This window comes from Denticeps clupeoides, chromosome 14, assembly GCF_900700375.1.
Source record: "Denticeps clupeoides chromosome 14, fDenClu1.1, whole genome shotgun sequence".
NCBI lineage: Eukaryota > Metazoa > Chordata > Actinopteri > Clupeiformes > Denticipitidae > Denticeps > Denticeps clupeoides.
The window spans coordinates 21,642,356-21,664,620 of NC_041720.1; the positions used below are offsets into that span (position 1 = coordinate 21,642,356).

Sequence of the window (22,265 nt, forward strand, 5' to 3'; positions counted from 1 at the left end):
CTTGATTTAAAGCCGTACTTTGATCTCCCAATTTTTTTCCCACCGCCTGTAATACCTCTTTCAGGACTTCTTCATTAATATCCTTTGATTTATATAGGTCCCCATAAAACTGTTCAATTTCTTTTAAAATGCTTGGTGTATCTTCGAATGTATTACCATTTTCTTTTAAAACTGTAATTTTTCCTCCTTTCGTCATTATTTTCTTAAAAAAATATCTCGTGCATTTTTCTCCCTCTTCTATATCTCTTTCCCGACTTCTCATAATGACCCCTTTACTTTTGGTTTCTGCCAAGACCTTCATTTGTCCTTTAGTTTCTTTTATTAATTCCTTGCAATTCATCCCGCTGTTTAAAAGGTTAAAATATCTCTGCAATCTCTTTTGCAGCCCGTTCATTTTCCTCGATTCTTTGTTTTTCTTTTGTTTGCCTTTAAATTGAAAGAAGAGTCTTGTTCGTTCTTTCACCATCTCCCACCATTCTATTCGTGTCTCATAGAAATCTTGGAGGGACCTCCAGAGGCCATATTGTACTCTGTACTCTGTAACAATCTCCTCATCCTCCAGCAGGGAGCAGTTCAACTTCCACAGGCCACCTCCAACAGTCACACCTGTGGATAATTTCAGGGTGCATGAAAGCATAAAGTGGTCTGAAAAAAAGAGTGGGGTTAAAATTGCTTCATTTGGAGAACAGTCTCTAGTAAACATAAAATCAATACGGGAGGCTCTTGAGTAATCACCACTTACCCAGGTGAACCCATTTTCTCTGGGATGAATTGCCCTGTAACAGTCAATCATTTTAAAATCTCTAACAATTCCTTGCAAAAGAATAGATGTTTTATCGATTTTAAAATCTTCTCCCCCTCCTTTCCTATCTGTTTTAGATAAAACACAATTAAAATCCCCACCTACCATTAATGGCACCCTCCCGAGCATGTGGACCTGTAAATCTCTTAAAAGGTTATAACGTTTGTCTTTATCATTAAAACCATAAACATTTAAGACCTTAAAATCCCTATCTAAAAATGTCAGATGTGTTAAAAGCACTCGTCCTGGTCTTACCACTGTGCTACCTTTTACCTCAATGTGTGGGTTTTTACATAAAATAGCAACCCCATCTGCTTTGTTTTCATTTGAGCCACTCCATATGGATGGCCCGTGTGCCCAAAGGTTTTCCCATTTCTTATATGATTTTAAAAAAGGCAAGGAGCACTCTTGTAATAAAATTATATCTGCATTTATGGTACTTAAGAAGGATAAAATACTCTGTGCTCTAACCATTGACTTTATGCTTCTGACATTTAATGTTGTTATTCTGATAGTCATTTTTTAAGGTAAAATTAGACTTTGCTTGCATCAGGAGGATCTGTGTATTAGTTAATGTTGTACGACACTTCCTCTTCTTTAATTGTTAAACATTTAGAGGACGGTGTAGAGTCCCCCTCTTGTTCTACCTCTGGGTTAAACCTTACCTGTTGTGTCCTGGGTGTAGATGATTTGAGTTCTACCCTCATAAAGGACACTTCATGAGGGGAGTTTGCCGGCCACTGGTTGCTTCGGTCCCCTGATGACGAGCTTCCTGTTCTCTGCGATGCCCTCCATCTTTTCTCCCCTGTTTCCAGGGGGGATCGTGCTGGTCTTTTGTTCGGTTGAGCGTTGGGGGGAGTATCCTGTGATTCACTCTCCTCCCCCTGACACTGACATAAATCCGACCTTGTTGGAAAAGATGAACCCTCACATACTTCTTCTCCCCTCTGTACTGCGTAAAGTTCCTCCTCCTCCCCTTTTCTATTATCTTCTATTGCTCCTACTTTCTCTTTGTTTCCATTTCCTTGATCTCCACCCTTTTCTCTTTGTTCCCCTCCTCTCTTTTCATTGACTCCACCTCCTTCTTGTTCTTGACTGCCCTCTCCCTCATTTCCCCCGCCCCCTTCTCTTTGTTCTGTTCCCGCCAAAACCTCTGGCTCCACCCCTTCTTCTACTTGCCCTTGCTGTCTCGTAGCCATTTTTGCTGTTTTTAACTTGTTCGCAAAGGATTTGGGGCAGTCCCTGTAGAGGTGACTGGTTTCCCCACAGAGGTTACACTTTCTACTATTGGTACAATTCTCATAGCTGTGCCCAATTTCTCTGCATTTGCCACAAAATAACTTTTGGCATGCCTCTGCCAAATGTCCCAATTCCCCACACTTTCTGCAAACCTTAGGCATGCCTTGGTAGTAGATGTGGCCCCGATTCTCCCCCAACACTATCAATTGTGGTATTTGTTTCAGGCCCTGGTGTGCGCTTGGATCTTCCCATTGTTGAATGGGAATCCTCCAAGCGCAGGTCCAGATGCCATCCTCGTCCACCACTTTCATAGGTGTACCTTTTACTGAGCAGAACCTCCCTAGCCAAACGCATATATCTTCCCCTGTCACAGTTTCATTAAACATTCTTACAACCACTACTTTCCTGGAGATATCCGACAGTTTCTCTACCTTGAACATAGTAAACTGTTCTTTAACATGTTCGAAACGAACCCAAAACTCTCTTAACAAATTTGCTGTTCTTAAGCTTAAATCAAAACCATTGCTCTGTGGTAGAGCTATAATGCAGTTAATGTCTTCAACCCTGAATTTCAACAACTTCTGCACCAGGTGTCTTGAGAAATCTAGTCGTGACATCGTACATTTTACCCCATTGTTTTCTCTAAACAAGAAACGTACGCTATGGTGCCTCCACCTGCCAGCTCGAACAGCCGACATAGTGGAGGCACCTAACACCTAAACAAGCAATTAAACACACAAACCTAACCAGCAAGCTCAAAAAAATTACAAAAAATTAGAACTCGAAACCAGCAATATACAAATTAAATGACTACTTACCTACAAAGTTCTTAAGAAATACCTGCAAAAAAACAGTACAATTTCCTCCCAAATAGAAATGGATTTGGCCATAAATCGGCACAAGCCCTTGGTCTATTTAGGAAGCGATCGCAGTCTCCACCCTTGATCTTAGCCAAAAGGCCGAGAAGCGATAACCTGAAAAAGGCGCCGTGGCGTGCCATTCTCGGAACGTGTGCGGTATTTGCTGGATGGTGCGCGTATACGTAGCGCACAACACACCACGTTTTCTTAAGTATTCTTTGAACCCATCGTGTAGCTCTGTCAAAACAGAGCCCCCAAAAATATTGTGAGCTTGTTGACGCCCCTCTCCACGGAAATCTTTAGTAAAAGGCGAAAGATTTGTACGTGATGAAGAGAAGCCCAAGCGACAACAACAGGGCCGTAAAGGTGGAGAGTGTCTCTTGTGTGTTTGGTGCTGACATCAGGGTGCGTCGCACCTTAAGGCCGAGGGCCGGACAACCCCGCCTAATCAATTCAGCTCCACCCTATTCCACAGTTAAGCCAGTGAACGACTGTCGAACGATTGTCACAGAGCAGGCACGGACACGAAAACCAAAGAGCAGCTTGTAAAAAAAAAAAAAAAAAAAAAAAAAGAAGAAAAAAGGCGGGAAAACGTAACAAAGACTAAAAATACCTCTTAACTTACTTTGAAAAAGAGCTGACAAGGCAATGTAAAAAACTTCATTTTGAAAACGTTTCTCAATAGCTGTAACACCTGGTTTTCACAGGCAGTCTTCCATCCAAGTACCTACCAGGCCCAAGCCTTCTTAGCTTCCAAGATCAGACATGATCGGGCGTTCTTCTGCTGGTTTGGCCGTAAGCAACCCCTGCTTGAAAATCTTGGACTTTTAAACAAAAAGGCGCTTGAAAACATATCAAGGAATAAAAAACTTGCCTTTGACTGTCAAAAACATGATGGAGAAAAGGCAACAAGTTGGAGTGGTAAGTTTTTATTTGCAACACAACAGAGAAAGTGCACCGCTCCCAGAGGCACTGCAATACTGGGTCGATGCGTGGAGCGGATGGAGCAAGCTCCTTTGCCGACTCCCTGTTCTAAAAATCCGCTTAATATGTAGTCCCCCGCTGGGGGACGTATCAGATATTAAACTGATAAGAACAGATACTACACTTGATCTTAGCCAAAAGGCCGAGAAGCGGTAACCTGAAAAAGGCGCCGTGGCGTGCCATTCTCGGAACGTGTGCGGTATTTGCTGGATGGTGCGCGTATACGTAGCGCACAACACACCACGTTTTCTTAAGTATTCTTTGAACCCATCGTGTAGCTCTGTCAAAACACAGCCCCCAAAAATATTGTGAGCTTGTTGACGCCCCTCTCCACGGAAATCTTTAGTAAAAGGCGAAAGATTTGTACGTGATGAAGAGAAGCCCAAGCGACAACAACAGGGCCGTAAAGGTGGAGAGTGTCTCTTGTGTGTTTGGTGCTGACATCAGGGTGCGTCGCACCTTAAGGCCGAGGGCCGGACAACCCCGCCTAATCAATTCAGCTCCACCCTATTCCACAGTTAAGCCAGTGAACGACTGTCGAACGATTGTCACAGAGCAGGCACGGACACGAAAACCAAAGAGCAGCTTGTAAAAAAAAAAAAAAAAAAAAGAAGAAAAAAGGCAGGAAAACGTAACAAAGACTAAAAATACCTCTTAACTTACTTTGAAAAAGAGCTGACAAGGCAATGTAAAAAACTTCATTTTGAAAACGTTTCTCAATAGCTGTAACACCTGGTTTTCACAGGCAGTCTTCCATCCAAGTACCTACCAGGCCCAAGCCTTCTTAGCTTCCAAGATCAGACATGATCGGGCGTTCTTCTGCTGGTATGGCCGTAAGCAACCCCTGCTTGAAAATCTTGGACTTTTAAACAAAAAGGCGCTTGAAAACATATCAAGGAATAAAAAACTTGCCTTTGACTGTCAAAAACATGATGGAGAAAAGGCAACAAGTTGGAGTGGTAAGTTTTTATTTGCAACACAACAAAGAAAGTGCACCGCTCCCAGAGGCACTGCAATACTGGGTCGATGCGTGGAGCGGATGGAGCAAGCTCCTTTGCCGACTCCCTGTTCTAAAAATCCGCTTAATATGTAGTCCCCCGCTGGGGGACGTATCAGATATTAAACTGATAAGAACAGATACTACACTTGATCTTAGCCAAAAGGCCGAGAAGCGATAACCTGAAAAAGGCGCCGTGGCGTGCCATTCTCGGAACGTGTGCGGTATTTGCTGGATGGTGCGCGTATACGTAGCGCACAACACACCACGTTTTCTTAAGTATTCTTTGAACCCATCGTGTAGCTCTGTCAAAACAGAGCCCCCAAAAATATTGTGAGCTTGTTGACGCCCCTCTCCACGGAAATCTTTAGTAAAAGGCGAAAGATTTGTACGTGATGAAGAGAAGCCCAAGCGACAACAACAGGGCCGTAAAGGTGGAGAGTGTCTCTTGTGTGTTTGGTGCTGACATCAGGGTGCGTCGCACCTTAAGGCCGAGGGCCGGACAACCCCGCCTAATCAATTCAGCTCCACCCTATTCCACAGTTAAGCCAGTGAACGACTGTCGAACGATTGTCACAGAGCAGGCACGGACACGAAAACCAAAGAGCAGCTTGTAAAAAAAAAAAGGCGGGAAAACGTAACAAAGACTAAAAATACCTCTTAACTTACTTTGAAAAAGAGCTGACAAGGCAATGTAAAAAACTTCATTTTGAAAACGTTTCTCAATAGCTGTAACACCTGGTTTTCACAGGCAGTCTTCCATCCAAGTACCTACCAGGCCCAAGCCTTCTTAGCTTCCAAGATCAGACATGATCGGGCGTTCTTCTGCTGGTATGGCCGTAAGCAACCCCTGCTTGAAAATCTTGGACTTTTAAACAAAAAGGCGCTTGAAAACATATCAAGGAATAAAAAACTTGCCTTTGACTGTCAAAAACATGATGGAGAAAAGGCAACAAGTTGGAGTGGTAAGTTTTTATTTGCAACACAACAGAGAAAGTGCACCGCTCCCAGAGGCACTGCAATACTGGGTCGATGCGTGGAGCGGATGGAGCAAGCTCCTTTGCCGACTCCCTGTTCTAAAAATCCGCTTAATATGTAGTCCCCCGCTGGGGGACGTATCAGATATTAAACTGATAAGAACAGATACTACACTTGATCTTAGCCAAAAGGCCGAGAAGCGATAACCTGAAAAAGGCGCCGTGGCGTGCCATTCTCGGAACGTGTGCGGTATTTGCTGGATGGTGCGCGTATACGTAGCGCACAACACACCACGTTTTCTTAAGTATTCTTTGAACCCATCGTGTAGCTCTGTCAAAACAGAGCCCCCAAAAATATTGTGAGCTTGTTGACGCCCCTCTCCACGGAAATCTTTAGTAAAAGGCGAAAGATTTGTACGTGATGAAGAGAAGCCCAAGCGACAACAACAGGGCCGTAAAGGTGGAGAGTGTCTCTTGTGTGTTTGGTGCTGACATCAGGGTGCGTCGCACCTTAAGGCCGAGGGCCGGACAACCCCGCCTAATCAATTCAGCTCCACCCTATTCCACAGTTAAGCCAGTGAACGACTGTCGAACGATTGTCACAGAGCAGGCACGGACACGAAAACCAAAGAGCAGCTTGTAAAAAAAAAAAAAAAAAAAAAAAAAAAAAAGGCGGGAAAACGTAACAAAGACTAAAAATACCTCTTAACTTACTTTGAAAAAGAGCTGACAAGGCAATGTAAAAAACTTCATTTTGAAAACGTTTCTCAATAGCTGTAACACCTGGTTTTCACAGGCAGTCTTCCATCCAAGTACCTACCAGGCCCAAGCCTTCTTAGCTTCCAAGATCAGACATGATCGGGCGTTCTTCTGCTGGTATGGCCGTAAGCAACCCCTGCTTGAAAATCTTGGACTTTTAAACAAAAAGGCGCTTGAAAACATATCAAGGAATAAAAAACTTGCCTTTGACTGTCAAAAACATGATGGAGAAAAGGCAACAAGTTGGAGTGGTAAGTTTTTATTTGCAACACAACAGAGAAAGTGCACCGCTCCCAGAGGCACTGCAATACTGGGTCGATGCGTGGAGCGGATGGAGCAAGCTCCTTTGCCGACTCCCTGTTCTAAAAATCCGCTTAATATGTAGTCCCCCGCTGGGGGACGTATCAGATATTAAACTGATAAGAACAGATTTTTTTTTTTTTTTTTTTTTTTTATTATTTTATTGTACATTACAGAAAATCATCTTTGTTTTACAAATTACATTCCAAAAAGTTGAAAACACAATAGCCATAACAATTTCTATGTTTAACTAAAAAATTAAAAAACACAAGTAATAAAAAGAAAAATTCAATAAATAGCAATTAAACGAGGATTTAGCACATTTTTAGTTGTCTTTTAAAATCTTTTCTTTTCTCTGGCATCATGTCGGGGTAGCGAGGGTTGGTGATCCCAGTTCCTCCCACCTCAGTTCCAAGCACTCGACTTGCCTCTTTTGGGCTCAGAGGAGATCCTCTCCCTTTTGGCCCGCTGCTCCTGCCTGTCGCCTGGATGCTGTAGGGGGGCATCTACGAGCGGTCAGTCTGGGGGCGACCGGGACCTTCCTGTGGTTACCCCGGCTTCCTCCTCCGGATGACGACGTGCGGTGTACGCCCTCAGTGACGCCTGGACTAGCTGCTGTTCCATCTGAGGCGTCGCCGTCACGCGTTTCCCCACCAGCAGGTTTCTGGAGGCCCATATAGCATCTTTGACACTATTCAGGGTGCACCAGAGCTTTTGAAAATCTTTCCTGTTCCGTGCTTCCATGCTCTGGCCAACCCCATAAACTGCCTCCCAGCAGTCTAGTGTTCGGGCCTCCCCTGCTGGCAGGCCCGGGCATTGTAGGATTCCGGTTCTGGCCCACAGGTCCCTTGCCGCCCCACACTCCCAGAGAGCATGCCACACCGTTTCGGTGGCGCCACACCCTGGGCGTGGGCATTCTGCTGTCCTTCCCATGCCCCGGGAGTGCATTACAGCCCTAACCGGGAGGATCTCATGAGCCGCCAACCACGAAAGGTCTTTGTGTCTGTTCTGGAGTCTGGGGCAGGCCACATTGCGCCAAACCTTCTCTGCTTCCTCTGCAGAGAGGCCGCGCACTGGGATCACCTCCTCCCGACCCTGCACAAGAGAAACAATTTCTTTACTATTTGTAAGTGTTAGAATGTTCTCCTTCTCTATGTTATGTTTCTTTAAAAAGGTTTTAATAAAAACATATTGGGGGGGCAAAGTAAAAGAAACAGGAGTTGTGTGGTCTCTTGGCATCAACTTCAGGTGTCTTAGATACGATCCCATCCAGAACCTGACCATGGCCGCGGCTTTATCTTCTTTGGCGGGGTTTGTTGCATACTTAAGATGTAGGGCAGTGTACTTACTTCCAAGGAATAAGTAGGGGTCTGGGAGGCCCTTTCCTCCTTTCTTTTTACTTTTTTTTACCTCCATTCTTTTCAGTCTTTCCCATTTAGACCCCCATAGGAAGTAAAACACTGCCCTATCCAGGCTCACCAAGAAGACCCTAGGAGGAATAAAAACAGAAGACAACAATAAAAGCAAAGGTAAAATCACTGCTTTAATAATTAAAATTTTCCCTTCCATCGTCAGACTTCTCAGAGCCCAGAAACCAAGTCTGCTCTTTACTTTTCCTAAAACCTCATTCCAATTGTCCCGTCCTCCCCCTTCTTTATCAAATTTAACCCCTAAAATTCTCAGATTTGTTTGTTTAAAATCCACGTCCATCTCTGTTGGTATTCCCCCCCACGACCCAAAGAGCTGGGCCTCAGACTTGCGCCTGTTGAGCTTTGCTCCTGATGCCTCTCCATACCATTCTGTCAACTCCAGAGCTCTTTGGGCCGATGTGGCATCTGTGCTTAAAAGAGTCACATCATCCATGTATAAAATGCACTTTGCAGTTAACCCACCTGGTAAACTCAGCCCGCTGATCCATTGGTCCCTTCGCAAGATCTGTGCCAACGGCTCAATGCATGCCACGAACAGGAGCGGAGATAGCGGACACCCCTGACGAACGCCAGAACAAATGTCTATTGTTTTGGACAAAACCCCATTAACCAAGATCTTGCTATTTATGTCCCTGTATAGCAATTCCACCCATTTTAAGAATTTGCCCGAAAACCCCATTTTTCTCAGTACCTGAAACAGGTACTGGTGCGAGACCCGATCAAAGGCTTTTTCAAAGTCTAAATTTAATACTAAGAGCCTAATGTTTCTGTCTCTCGCATAACAGATGGCGTCTCGGATCAGTACTAGGCTGTCCGTTATCTTCTTCCCTGGGATGGCACAGGCTTGGTCTGGGTGGATCAAGTCCTTTAAAACCATTGACATACGTTGTGATAAAATCTTACTAAAAAGTTTGCAGTCCAGGTTTAAAAGTGTAATTGGTCTCCAATTTCGTATGTCGGTTTTATCTCCATTTTTACCCAACAGGGTCACGATTCCTCCTCTAAAACCATCAGGTAATCTATCTAACTTTGCAAAGTCTTTAAAAGCCATTAAAATGTCTTCTGCTAAAATATCCCAAAAGGTTTTATAAAACTCGACAGGGAGGCCATCCTCACCCGGCGACTTCCCCAGTTTAAAACCTTTCAAAGCACCCTGTAATTCTAAAAGAGTAAAATCTTGATTTAAAGCCGTACTTTGATCTCCCAATTTTTTTCCCACCGCCTGTAATACCTCTTTCAGGACTTCTTCATTAATATCCTTTGATTTATATAGGTCCCCATAAAACTGTTCAATTTCTTTTAAAATGCTTGGTGTATCTTCGAATGTATTACCATTTTCTTTTAAAACTGTAATTTTTCCTCCTTTCGTCATTATTTTCTTAAAAAAATATCTCGTGCATTTTTCTCCCTCTTCTATATCTCTTTCCCGACTTCTCATAATGACCCCTTTACTTTTGGTTTCTGCCAAGACCTTCATTTGTCCTTTAGTTTCTTTTATTAATTCCTTGCAATTCATCCCGCTGTTTAAAAGGTTAAAATATCTCTGCAATCTCTTTTGCAGCCCGTTCATTTTCCTCGATTCTTTGTTTTTCTTTTGTTTGCCTTTAAATTGAAAGAAGAGTCTTGTTCGTTCTTTCACCATCTCCCACCATTCTATTCGTGTCTCATAGAAATCTTGGAGGGACCTCCAGAGGCCATATTGTACTCTGTACTCTGTAACAATCTCCTCATCCTCCAGCAGGGAGCAGTTCAACTTCCACAGGCCACCTCCAACAGTCACACCTGTGGATAATTTCAGGGTGCATGAAAGCATAAAGTGGTCTGAAAAAAAGAGTGGGGTTAAAATTGCTTCATTTGGAGAACAGTCTCTAGTAAACATAAAATCAATACGGGAGGCTCTTGAGTAATCACCACTTACCCAGGTGAACCCATTTTCTCTGGGATGAATTGCCCTGTAACAGTCAATCATTTTAAAATCTCTAACAATTCCTTGCAAAAGAATAGATGTTTTATCGATTTTAAAATCTTCTCCCCCTCCTTTCCTATCTGTTTTAGATAAAACACAATTAAAATCCCCACCTACCATTAATGGCACCCTCCCGAGCATGTGGACCTGTAAATCTCTTAAAAGGTTATAACGTTTGTCTTTATCATTAAAACCATAAACATTTAAGACCTTAAAATCCCTATCTAAAAATGTCAGATGTGTTAAAAGCACTCGTCCTGGTCTTACCACTGTGCTACCTTTTACCTCAATGTGTGGGTTTTTACATAAAATAGCAACCCCATCTGCTTTGTTTTCATTTGAGCCACTCCATATGGATGGCCCGTGTGCCCAAAGGTTTTCCCATTTCTTATATGATTTTAAAAAAGGCAAGGAGCACTCTTGTAATAAAATTATATCTGCATTTATGGTACTTAAGAAGGATAAAATACTCTGTGCTCTAACCATTGACTTTATGCTTCTGACATTTAATGTTGTTATTCTGATAGTCATTTTTTAAGGTAAAATTAGACTTTGCTTGCATCAGGAGGATCTGTGTATTAGTTAATGTTGTACGACACTTCCTCTTCTTTAATTGTTAAACATTTAGAGGACGGTGTAGAGTCCCCCCTCTTGTTCTACCTCTGGGTTAAACCTTACCTGTTGTGTCCTGGGTGTAGATGATTTGAGTTCTACCCTCATAAAGGACACTTCATGAGGGGAGTTTGCCGGCCACTGGTTGCTTCGGTCCCCTGATGACGAGCTTCCTGTTCTCTGCGATGCCCTCCATCTTTTCTCCCCTGTTTCCAGGGGGGATCGTGCTGGTCTTTTGTTCGGTTGAGCGTTGGGGGGAGTATCCTGTGATTCACTCTCCTCCCCCTGACACTGACATAAATCCGACCTTGTTGGAAAAGATGAACCCTCACATACTTCTTCTCCCCTCTGTACTGCGTAAAGTTCCTCCTCCTCCCCTTTTCTATTATCTTCTATTGCTCCTACTTTCTCTTTGTTTCCATTTCCTTGATCTCCACCCTTTTCTCTTTGTTCCCCTCCTCTCTTTTCATTGACTCCACCTCCTTCTTGTTCTTGACTGCCCTCTCCCTCATTTCCCCCGCCCCCTTCTCTTTGTTCTGTTCCCGCCAAAACCTCTGGCTCCACCCCTTCTTCTACTTGCCCTTGCTGTCTCGTAGCCATTTTTGCTGTTTTTAACTTGTTCGCAAAGGATTTGGGGCAGTCCCTGTAGAGGTGACTGGTTTCCCCACAGAGGTTACACTTTCTACTATTGGTACAATTCTCATAGCTGTGCCCAATTTCTCTGCATTTGCCACAAAATAACTTTTGGCATGCCTCTGCCAAATGTCCCAATTCCCCACACTTTCTGCAAACCTTAGGCATGCCTTGGTAGTAGATGTGGCCCCGATTCTCCCCCAACACTATCAATTGTGGTATTTGTTTCAGGCCCTGGTGTGCGCTTGGATCTTCCCATTGTTGAATGGGAATCCTCCAAGCGCAGGTCCAGATGCCATCCTCGTCCACCACTTTCATAGGTGTACCTTTTACTGAGCAGAACCTCCCTAGCCAAACGCATATATCTTCCCCTGTCACAGTTTCATTAAACATTCTTACAACCACTACTTTCCTGGAGATATCCGACAGTTTCTCTACCTTGAACATAGTAAACTGTTCTTTAACATGTTCGAAACGAACCCAAACTCTCTTAACAAATTTGCTGTTCTTAAGCTTAAATCAAAACCATTGCTCTGTGGTAGAGCTATAATGCAGTTAATGTCTTCAACCCTGAATATCAACAACTTCTGCACCAGGTGTCTTGAGAAATCTAGTCGTGACATCGTACATTTTACCCCATTGTTTTCTCTAAACAAGAAACGTACGCTATGGTGCCTCCACCTGCCAGCTCGAACAGCCGACATAGTGGAGGCACCTAACACCTAAACAAGCAATTAAACACACAAACCTAACCAGCAAGCTCAAAAAAATTACAAAAAATTAGAACTCGAAACCAGCAATATACAAATTAAATGACTACTTACCTACAAAGTTCTTAAGAAATACCTGCAAAAAAACAGTACAATTTCCTCCCAAATAGAAATGGATTTGGCCATAAATCGGCACAAGCCCTTGGTCTATTTAGGAAGCGATCGCAGTCTCCACCCTTGATCTTAGCCAAAAGGCCGAGAAGCGATAACCTGAAAAAGGCGCCGTGGCGTGCCATTCTCGGAACGTGTGCGGTATTTGCTGGATGGTGCGCGTATACGTAGCGCACAACACACCACGTTTTCTTAAGTATTCTTTGAACCCATCGTGTAGCTCTGTCAAAACAGAGCCCCCAAAAATATTGTGAGCTTGTTGACGCCCCTCTCCACGGAAATCTTTAGTAAAAGGCGAAAGATTTGTACGTGATGAAGAGAAGCCCAAGCGACAACAACAGGGCCATAAAGGTGGAGAGTGTCTCTTGTGTGTTTGGTGCTGACATCAGGGTGCGTCGCACCTTAAGGCCGAGGGCCGGACAACCCCGCCTAATCAATTCAGCTCCACCCTATTCCACAGTTAAGCCAGTGAACGACTGTCGAACGATTGTCACAGAGCAGGCACGGACACGAAAACCAAAGAGCAGCTTGTAAAAAAAAAAAAAAAAAAGAAGAAAAAAGGCGGGAAAACGTAACAAAGACTAAAAATACCTCTTAACTTACTTTGAAAAAGAGCTGACAAGGCAATGTAAAAAACTTCATTTTGAAAACGTTTCTCAATAGCTGTAACACCTGGTTTTCACAGGCAGTCTTCCATCCAAGTACCTACCAGGCCCAAGCCTTCTTAGCTTCCAAGATCAGACATGATCGGGCGTTCTTCTGCTGGTTTGGCCGTAAGCAACCCCTGCTTGAAAATCTTGGACTTTTAAACAAAAAGGCGCTTGAAAACATATCAAGGAATAAAAAACTTGCCTTTGACTGTCAAAAACATGATGGAGAAAAGGCAACAAGTTGGAGTGGTAAGTTTTTATTTGCAACACAACAGAGAAAGTGCACCGCTCCCAGAGGCACTGCAATACTGGGTCGATGCGTGGAGCGGATGGAGCAAGCTCCTTTGCCGACTCCCTGTTCTAAAAATCCGCTTAATATGTAGTCCCCCGCTGGGGGACGTATCAGATATTAAACTGATAAGAACAGATACTACACTTGATCTTAGCCAAAAGGCCGAGAAGCGATAACCTGAAAAAGGCGCCGTGGCGTGCCATTCTCGGAACGTGTGCGGTATTTGCTGGATGGTGCGCGTATACGTAGCGCACAACACACCACGTTTTCTTAAGTATTCTTTGAACCCATCGTGTAGCTCTGTCAAAACAGAGCCCCCAAAAAATATTGTGAGCTTGTTGACGCCCCTCTCCACGGAAATCTTTAGTAAAAGGCGAAAGATTTGTACGTGATGAAGAGAAGCCCAAGCGACAACAACAGGGCCGTAAAGGTGGAGAGTGTCTCTTGTGTGTTTGGTGCTGACATCAGGGTGCGTCGCACCTTAAGGCCGAGGGCCGGACAACCCCCGCCTAATCAATTCAGCTCCACCCTATTCCACAGTTAAGCCAGTGAACGACTGTCGAACGATTGTCACAGAGCAGGCACGGACACGAAAACCAAAGAGCAGCTTGTAAAAAAAAAAAAAAAAAAAAGAAGAAAAAAGGCAGGAAAACGTAACAAAGACTAAAAATACCTCTTAACTTACTTTGAAAAAGAGCTGACAAGGCAATGTAAAAAACTTCATTTTGAAAACGTTTCTCAATAGCTGTAACACCTGGTTTTCACAGGCAGTCTTCCATCCAAGTACCTACCAGGCCCAAGCCTTCTTAGCTTCCAAGATCAGACATGATCGGGCGTTCTTCTGCTGGTATGGCCGTAAGCAACCCCTGCTTGAAAATCTTGGACTTTTAAACAAAAAGGCGCTTGAAAACATATCAAGGAATAAAAAACTTGCCTTTGACTGTCAAAAACATGATGGAGAAAAGGCAACAAGTTGGAGTGGTAAGTTTTTATTTGCAACACAACAGAGAAAGTGCACCGCTCCCAGAGGCACTGCAATACTGGGTCGATGCGTGGAGCGGATGGAGCAAGCTCCTTTGCCGACTCCCTGTTCTAAAAATCCGCTTAATATGTAGTCCCCCGCTGGGGGACGTATCAGATATTAAACTGATAAGAACAGATACTACACTTGATCTTAGCCAAAAGGCCGAGAAGCGATAACCTGAAAAGGCGCCGTGGCGTGCCATTCTCGGAACGTGTGCGGTATTTGCTGGATGGTGCGCGTATACGTAGCGCACAACACACCACGTTTTCTTAAGTATTCTTTGAACCCATCGTGTAGCTCTGTCAAAACAGAGCCCCCAAAAATATTGTGAGCTTGTTGACGCCCCTCTCCACGGAAATCTTTAGTAAAAGGCGAAAGATTTGTACGTGATGAAGAGAAGCCCAAGCGACAACAACAGGGCCGTAAAGGTGGAGAGTGTCTCTTGTGTGTTTGGTGCTGACATCAGGGTGCGTCGCACCTTAAGGCCGAGGGCCGGACAACCCCGCCTAATCAATTCAGCTCCACCCTATTCCACAGTTAAGCCAGTGAACGACTGTCGAACGATTGTCACAGAGCAGGCACGGACACGAAAACCAAAGAGCAGCTTGTAAAAAAAAAAAAAAAAAAAAAAAAAGAAGAAAAAAGGCGGGAAAACGTAACAAAGACTAAAATACCTCTTAACTTACTTTGAAAAAGAGCTGACAAGGCAATGTAAAAAACTTCATTTTGAAAACGTTTCTCAATAGCTGTAACACCTGGTTTTCACAGGCAGTCTTCCATCCAAGTACCTACCAGGCCCAAGCCTTCTTAGCTTCCAAGATCAGACATGATCGGGCGTTCTTCTGCTGGTATGGCCGTAAGCAACCCCTGCTTGAAAATCTTGGACTTTTAAACAAAAAGGCGCTTGAAAACATATCAAGGAATAAAAAACTTGCCTTTGACTGTCAAAAACATGATGGAGAAAAGGCAACAAGTTGGAGTGGTAAGTTTTTATTTGCAACACAACAGAGAAAGTGCACCGCTCCCAGAGGCACTGCAATACTGGGTCGATGCGTGGAGCGGATGGAGCAAGCTCCTTTGCCGACTCCCTGTTCTAAAATTCCGCTTAATATGTAGTCCCCCGCTGGGGGACGTATCAGATATTAAACTGATAAGAACAGATTTTTTTTTTTTTGCTCTTTATTGAAAATTTCATACAATACAAAAAAGTATGACACTTAAAACACAATATATTCATCAATTAAAACCTTCATATATAAAATACAATAAAAAACCAAGTTTTCTAAAACACCAATAAAATTCAATAAAGAGTCTTGCTATAAAGTCTTAAGATTTCTTTTTTAAAATTAATCTTAAGATACTTTTAAAAACAAGATAAAACTATAATAAAAACCCCATGGCCTCATAAAAATTAAATAAAAAGACGGAATGCACATACCGCAGCTTGGAATCCAAAAAAAGGAGGATCCCCCCTGGCCTGTCCCCAGGGTGCTACTGTGCTCGCTTCAGGGTGTCCTCACCGTGTGCTGCCAAAAAAAATCTCTTAAAATATAAAACACTACCTAAATCAAAAGTGAATAAGGGACCCACCAAATGGTCCAATTCCCACACCACAAGTTGCACAATAAGTTAAATAAATATATAAATCAATAAAAAAAAAAAAAACAGTTAAAGAGCTTAAAATGATGAAATTCTACATGTACAGTTTTTTTTTTTTTTTTTTTTTTTTTTCCCACACCAAATTCAAAGTCAAAAAAGTCCACACAGTATGAAACAATCAAAATAGTAAAATCACACAATAAATATATAAATAGGTGCACACGTTTTAAATCATCACATAAGTCCATAGTTATTATTATTTTTCTTTTTTCCTTTATATATTTACTTAAATAACACACCAAAATAAAATTATTAAATCGAATGAATACACCAAAACCCTCACCCTAATCTGAAATAAAAGGCAGTCGCTTTTACTTTTTGAGCTTTTTTTGTGTGTTTTAAAAATAAAAATGCAGCCACTTCTCGCTTTGAGGACAAAAGGACAAGATGGTCCGGACGCCACAAAAAATGGCAACTGGACTATGAGCCCAGAAGGGCGTGCCACTTAAGAGCAGCCTCTTCGTAGCCCATGTTGGTGACGTCCTTCTCCATCCTGAAGTCGAGTTCAGCCCGGATTTTACGGAAGACACCCTGGGGAGTGAAGTCCGTCCCCCTCCGGATGAGAGTGGCCCTCGCATCCCAGATGGAAGATTTGGTAATGCTAACGACCTCCCACACCCGAAGGGATGTTGACCCCACCGGTCCCAGCGGCCATCCGTGTAGGATCTTCTCGTACGTCAGTACCGTCTGCTGGTCTAGCTTTCTGCACAGGCTGCCAACCAGACGCCAAATTGCTTTGGCATGCCCACAGTCCCACATAACGTGTCGTATGGACTCGTCGTTGTTACACTGGGACTGTGGGCACTTGGGGTGCCTGGTCAGTCCATGCCTGTGCAGGACCTCTCTTACTGGCAGCTTGCCGTGGAGGCAACGCCAGTTGAGGTCTTGCAGACGGTGATCTAACTCAGGTGGCTGAATCCTGACCCAAGTGCCTTCCTCAAGCCCCAAAAGGGCTTGAGTACCCCTTGTACTGAGCAGAGTCTTATACAAGACCCTATGCTTCAGCAAGGCTTCACCGAGACCATCTGCCTGGATGGACTTACCCAGGCTAACAGCATACCTGTAGTGGGCAGGCAGCGTCTCGGCCTTGGGAACAGCGTTTGTCCACAATGGGCACAAATGGCGCATCGGGAAACTCAGCCACAGACGTACGAGGTATTGGTGGGGGTGCTCATGAGGAGCAACCAGACGGCGACAAAGCTGCGAGAGGTAGAGGCAATCGAGTTTAAGAGGGATGTCAGGTACATCTCTCCCCCCCTCCTCCTTCCTCAGGTACATTACTTCACGCCTCACATACTCATACTTGCCCCCCCAGATGAAGCTGAAAACATCCTTTGTTAAACCCCGTTTCATAGCACGGGGAAGGGGGTACACCTGTGCAAGGTAGAGCAATGTGGGCAGAATGTCCACCTTTAACACAAGTACCTTTCCGAGGAAGGAGAGGGACCTCCCCTTCCACAACCCCATCTTCCGTCTGGCCTTAGCCAAGCGTTCTTCCCAGTTGGCCTGGGCCGCCCCTTCAGACTGGAAGAGGACGCCCAAGACTTTAAGAGGGCCTTCACATTGGGGTAAGTCCCCAAAAAGGTCCTCCCTGCCCTTCCAGCCACCAAAGTACTTAACCACCGACTTTTGAAGATTAAGTGCTGCGCCGGAAGCTCTGCCGAACGCCTGGACCAGGTCCAGCGCCTGACCGAGGGACTGGCTCGAGCATGCAAATATGGTGGTATCATCCGCATACTGAGCCAGTTTAACCCTTAAACCACCACTTCCTGGAAGCAGCAGACCATCCACTGTGGGGCTGGCACGGATGGCAGCTGCCAGGGGCTCGATGTAAAGAGCATATAAGAGCGGCGAGAGAGGGCAGCCCTGCCTCACCCCGCCAATCTGGGGGATCCAAAAGCCGAGTGAGCCATTAAGGCACACCCGACTGCCCACCTCCCGGTAGAGGGACTGGATCCACCCTATGAACTTTGCACCGATCCCCATTCTCTCCAACACTTTAAACAGAAAGCAATGGTCTACACGATCAAACGCCTTCTCTTGGTCTAAACTGACCATTGCGAGGGGGATCTGACGATCCTCCGCCCATGCGATAGCATCCCGGATCAGGTGTAAATTCCAGAATGCAGATCGTCCAGGGACACCGCATGTCTGGTCAACATGAACCAGACTGGTCATAACTTTCTTCAGGCGCTCAGTCAGTATCTTCGCGATTAGCTTTGCATCAACGCAAAGCATGGTCAGGGGTCTCCAGTTGGCCAAGTCAGCTTTATCGCCTTTCTTGTACAACAAGGAGAGCACACCTGACCTCATGCTTTTTGTCAGCTTCCCTTGGCTCAGCACCTCTTCAATAACCATAAATAACTCTGGTCCCAGGACATCCCAAAATGAAATATAAAATTCCACTGGGAGTCCATCCAGGCCCGGAGTTTTCCGGCGATTCATGCAATGAATTACCTTGGTGACTTCTTCTAAGGTAAAGGGAGCCTCTAGGCTACCCCGGGCATCACTAGGAAGAACCTTCTCTAGCTTGGCCAGGAAACCTGAGCCCCCAACCGGGTCTGTACTCCGTTTGTTAAAAAGTTGTTTATAAAATGAAGTTGCAACCTCTAGCATCTGGGATGTGTCCGTGAGAGACTCCCCATGTTGGTTGCGGAGAGTTTCAAAACTTTTCTCCGCTTTGGAGTCTCTCACTTTATTGAAGAAAAATGCAGTACATTTTTCATTTTCTTCCAACTTTTGACACCTGGCACGGAACAAGGAGGTTTTGGCCTGCTGCTCATGCAGCTGCCGCAAACTATCCTTGAGTTCCGTGGCCCTACCGGGATTAAAATTCCCCCCATTGTTAAAACGAGAGTACAGTTCCTGCAACTCCTCCTCTAAACGTGTGATACGCCAGCGCTGGGAGGCTCTGCGCTGTTTTGAGTAGTTGATGGTGAGGGTCTTGATTTTACTCTTGACCCCTTCCCACCAATCTATCACAGAGGAGCCAGGATCTCTGTACTCGGTCCAAAGCTTAAACTGATCTAAAAACAGCTCCCTGTACTCCTTCTCTTCTAAGAGAGAGATGTTGAATTTCCAGTAGCCAGGACCATGGGCTGGGGCATCGATAATAATCTTTGCCTCCAGCATCACATGATCCGATGGCCACTGGGGAGACAGGGAGACCGCTTTGAACCGCATGGGGGGTGCTGCTAAAATGTAGTCGATGCGACTACAAGAGCCACGGGTATTGTGCCAGGTCATTCCCAGATCACTAGGGTTGCAAAACTTGAAACCGTCAGTAAGGTTGAAATTACGCACAAACTTAATAAAATGTGGAATACTGACATCACTTTTCCCTTCGAGGAAGATGTTGAAGTCACCCCCAATGACGAGATGTCTGGATGTTAAACAAAAGGGGACCAACTGCTCTAACAGCTCTATACGAGAGGTGGCTTTCACTGGAGCGTAGACGCACAGAACTCTAATGTGCTGCCCCCTCCATGTGGCGTCCACCCCCAACACCCTTCCGGGAAGAACCGTGAAGGGGCTTACACTTTGAAAGGCATGGTTCCCAAAAAGGATTCCCACGCCTGACGAATGGACGCCACCCACACTCCAGTGAGACTCACCCAAGTTCCAGTTCTGGGTGAATATGGCCACATCTCGCTGGTCCCGGAGGTGGACTTCCTGCAGTAAACACAGGTCAAAGGGAGAGGATGCCAGTTGGTTAAAAACAGCTGTGCGTTTTACGAAATTTTTCAACCCTCTGACGTTCAATGTTAAGATTTTTAACTCGGCCATGGGGGGTTAAAAAATTTAAAATGAATAAAATTATTACTAAAACCATAAAACCCATAAAGTAATAAAAAAATAAAATTATAAAACCCCAGCCATAAAACCCCCCCTTCACCCAACCACCCCACCCGCATACTCCATCAGCCTCCGGAGACCCTCATCGATGTAGTCTAATTGGAGTTTATCCTCCCCATCCACTCTGGGTCCCTCCAGAGGCTGACTGGGAAGGTGGGGAGGGGGTGGAGGGGGCAAAACTCCCGCTCCCGCTGGCGATGAAGCACTTAATGCCAGCGGGATGTCGACTTCTCGGTCCTTATTTGAAGAGGCCCTGGCTGGAGAAAGGGCCCCTTCTGGTGTCTCAGCCTCCTTTCTGCTTTGCTTGACTGCGGTGTCTTTTTTTATCTCCCCTTTCCTCTTGGTAGGTCTGGTTGCCGGGGTCTCCGGAACCACAGCCGACCCTGCGCTCTTGGTGGCAGGAATCGCCTGAGCCCCCTGCGACTGACTCCGGCCCTCTTCAAGGTGGGGGGAGTCCACCAGGGCGTCAGAATAAAGAGGTTTATACTGGGGGCAGGACCGGGCCAGATGGTTGTCGCCGCCGCAGATCTTGCAGCGTCGTGGCCCGGTGCAGTCTTTGGCCATGTGGCCTTTGTCCAGGCAATTCCTGCACTTCATGTTGGTGCAGGCGTCGGCTGTGTGACCCCTACCCAGACAGAGTTTGCAGAAGGGAGGCTGCTGTGGATAAAACAGGTATCCTCTGTTCCCCTCGATATTAAAATAGCCCGGTGGGTGGCACAACCCGTCTGGAGCCGAGGGATCGGGACGTAGCCGGGCCTGGAACTGGCGTCTCCCGTTCCATATGCCCAGCTCGTCCCGCATCTCCCGATGGCCAGGCTGAAGTTCGACATACTGCTGCAAAAATTTCCTGACGGTCTCTGCAGGTAAGAAGGGGTTGAAGATGTGGACCGTGATGATCTTCTTATCGGCCCACCAGAGTTGTTCCACTGCGTAATTCTTCAACCCCTCCTCTTTTTTTTCTCTGCATACCTCCAGCATAGTTGTAAATCTTCCATCGGCGAGGACGGTGACGTCAACGAAGCGCTGGGGACCATTCCTCTGCACACACACAATGTCACTTGCCTTCAGGCTCAGGACTCCGAACAGGACCTCCCTGATGAAAGGAACCCTCTCAGGGAAGCCCTGGGGGTCTGCTCCCCTCCACCGGAACCTCAGAGAGTTCTTCATTCTCGTCGCTGGAACCTCGGTGGAGGGGCTGTCTCTGTTTTGAGACCCCCGGTTGTCCAGCGCCCTGGCCTCGGCCTGGTGGGGAGCGGGCACCTCTGCAACAGGAATATCTTTTTTCACAGCATCTGTTTCAGGTACCTGCTGCTTCGCATCCTTCTCTTTCCCTAGTTGGCTTTGCTGGTCCCGCTCCCGAATGGTCCCCATCTCCTTCTTCCTCGCCGACTGGGCTTTTGCTGGAAGCATGCTACCTGCTACTCCCGCCAGGTCTTTCATCGCCGTCGTCATCGTTGCCGACTTCTTCCTGGCCTTAACTCCAGACTCCATTTTAGGACGGGGTGCAGAGCCCTAAAAAGGGCTCTGTAAGTGCTTTTAGCCTTTGAAAAGGCTTTTGGGTTTAAAAGTGCTAAAAGGTGTTGGGGCTAAAAAAAACAAATCTCAGTGGTGCCCCATACACCGCACGACTCCCACCGAGAACTGATAAGAACAGATACTACACTTGATCTTAGCCAAAGGCCGAGAAGCGATAACCTGAAAAAGGCGCCGTGGCGTGCCATTCTCAGGAACGTGTGCGGTATTTGCTGGATGGTGCGCGTATACGTAGCGCACAACACACCACGTTTTCTTAAGTATTCTTTGAACCCATCGTGTAGCTCTGTCAAAACAGAGCCCCCAAAAATATTGTGAGCTTGTTGACGCCCCTCTCCACGGAAATCTTTAGTAAAAGGCGAAAGATTTGTACGTGATGAAGAGAAGCCCAAGCGACAACAACAGGGCCGTAAAGGTGGAGAGTGTCTCTTGTGTGTTTGGTGCTGACATCAGGGTGCGTCGCACCTTAAGGCCGAGGGCCGGACAACCCCGCCTAATCAATTCAGCTCCACCCTATTCCACAGTTAAGCCAGTGAACGACTGTCGAACGATTGTCACAGAGCAGGCACGGACACGAAAACCAAAGAGCAGCTTGTAAAAAAAAAAAAAAAAAAAAAAAAAAGAAGAAAAAAGGCGGGGAAAACGTAACAAAGACTAAAAATACCTCTTAACTAACTTTGAAAAAAAGCTGACAAGGCAATGTAAAAAACTTCATTTTGAAAACGTTTCTCAATAGCTGTAACACCTGGTTTTCACAGGCAGTCTCCCATCCAAGTACTAACCAGGCCCAAGCCTTCTTAGCTTCCAAGATC

The 22,265-nt window shown here is 45.4% G+C and overlaps 13 non-coding genes and 3 pseudogenes across 13 annotated transcripts; all 16 read right to left on the reverse strand.

Annotated features, from left to right (window-relative positions):
* Positions 1-3,134: 3,134 nt before the first annotated feature.
* LOC114763965 (U5 spliceosomal RNA) lies at positions 3,135-3,248 on the reverse strand. Its single transcript, XR_003742444.1, has one exon. It is a non-coding gene; the product is annotated as a U5 spliceosomal RNA (small nuclear RNA).
* A 600-nt stretch (positions 3,249-3,848) lies between these two features.
* On the reverse strand, positions 3,849-4,039 carry LOC114763929 (U2 spliceosomal RNA). Its single transcript, XR_003742420.1, has one exon. It is a non-coding gene; the product is annotated as a U2 spliceosomal RNA (small nuclear RNA).
* Positions 4,040-4,161: 122 nt separating this feature from the next.
* On the reverse strand, positions 4,162-4,275 carry LOC114763978 (U5 spliceosomal RNA). Its single transcript, XR_003742456.1, has one exon. It is a non-coding gene; the product is annotated as a U5 spliceosomal RNA (small nuclear RNA).
* A 595-nt stretch (positions 4,276-4,870) lies between these two features.
* On the reverse strand, positions 4,871-5,061 carry LOC114763920 (U2 spliceosomal RNA). The gene has a single exon (XR_003742412.1). It is a non-coding gene; the product is annotated as a U2 spliceosomal RNA (small nuclear RNA).
* A 122-nt stretch (positions 5,062-5,183) lies between these two features.
* LOC114763966 (U5 spliceosomal RNA) lies at positions 5,184-5,297 on the reverse strand. Its single transcript, XR_003742445.1, has one exon. It is a non-coding gene; the product is annotated as a U5 spliceosomal RNA (small nuclear RNA).
* A 576-nt stretch (positions 5,298-5,873) lies between these two features.
* LOC114763921 (U2 spliceosomal RNA) lies at positions 5,874-6,064 on the reverse strand. Its single transcript, XR_003742413.1, has one exon. It is a non-coding gene; the product is annotated as a U2 spliceosomal RNA (small nuclear RNA).
* A 122-nt stretch (positions 6,065-6,186) lies between these two features.
* On the reverse strand, positions 6,187-6,300 carry LOC114763967 (U5 spliceosomal RNA). Its single transcript, XR_003742446.1, has one exon. It is a non-coding gene; the product is annotated as a U5 spliceosomal RNA (small nuclear RNA).
* A 595-nt stretch (positions 6,301-6,895) lies between these two features.
* On the reverse strand, positions 6,896-7,135 carry LOC114763945 (uncharacterized; annotated as a pseudogene).
* Positions 7,136-12,658: 5,523 nt separating this feature from the next.
* Positions 12,659-12,772, reverse strand: LOC114763969 (U5 spliceosomal RNA). The gene has a single exon (XR_003742447.1). It is a non-coding gene; the product is annotated as a U5 spliceosomal RNA (small nuclear RNA).
* Positions 12,773-13,365: 593 nt separating this feature from the next.
* LOC114763922 (U2 spliceosomal RNA) lies at positions 13,366-13,556 on the reverse strand. Its single transcript, XR_003742414.1, has one exon. It is a non-coding gene; the product is annotated as a U2 spliceosomal RNA (small nuclear RNA).
* Positions 13,557-13,678: 122 nt separating this feature from the next.
* LOC114763954 (U5 spliceosomal RNA) lies at positions 13,679-13,793 on the reverse strand. The gene has a single exon (XR_003742434.1). It is a non-coding gene; the product is annotated as a U5 spliceosomal RNA (small nuclear RNA).
* A 596-nt stretch (positions 13,794-14,389) lies between these two features.
* LOC114763923 (U2 spliceosomal RNA) lies at positions 14,390-14,580 on the reverse strand. Its single transcript, XR_003742415.1, has one exon. It is a non-coding gene; the product is annotated as a U2 spliceosomal RNA (small nuclear RNA).
* A 121-nt stretch (positions 14,581-14,701) lies between these two features.
* Positions 14,702-14,815, reverse strand: LOC114763970 (U5 spliceosomal RNA). Its single transcript, XR_003742448.1, has one exon. It is a non-coding gene; the product is annotated as a U5 spliceosomal RNA (small nuclear RNA).
* A 599-nt stretch (positions 14,816-15,414) lies between these two features.
* On the reverse strand, positions 15,415-15,618 carry LOC114763937 (uncharacterized; annotated as a pseudogene).
* A 5,782-nt stretch (positions 15,619-21,400) lies between these two features.
* On the reverse strand, positions 21,401-21,612 carry LOC114763951 (uncharacterized; annotated as a pseudogene).
* Positions 21,613-21,735: 123 nt separating this feature from the next.
* Positions 21,736-21,849, reverse strand: LOC114763972 (U5 spliceosomal RNA). The gene has a single exon (XR_003742450.1). It is a non-coding gene; the product is annotated as a U5 spliceosomal RNA (small nuclear RNA).
* Positions 21,850-22,265: the final 416 nt, after the last annotated feature.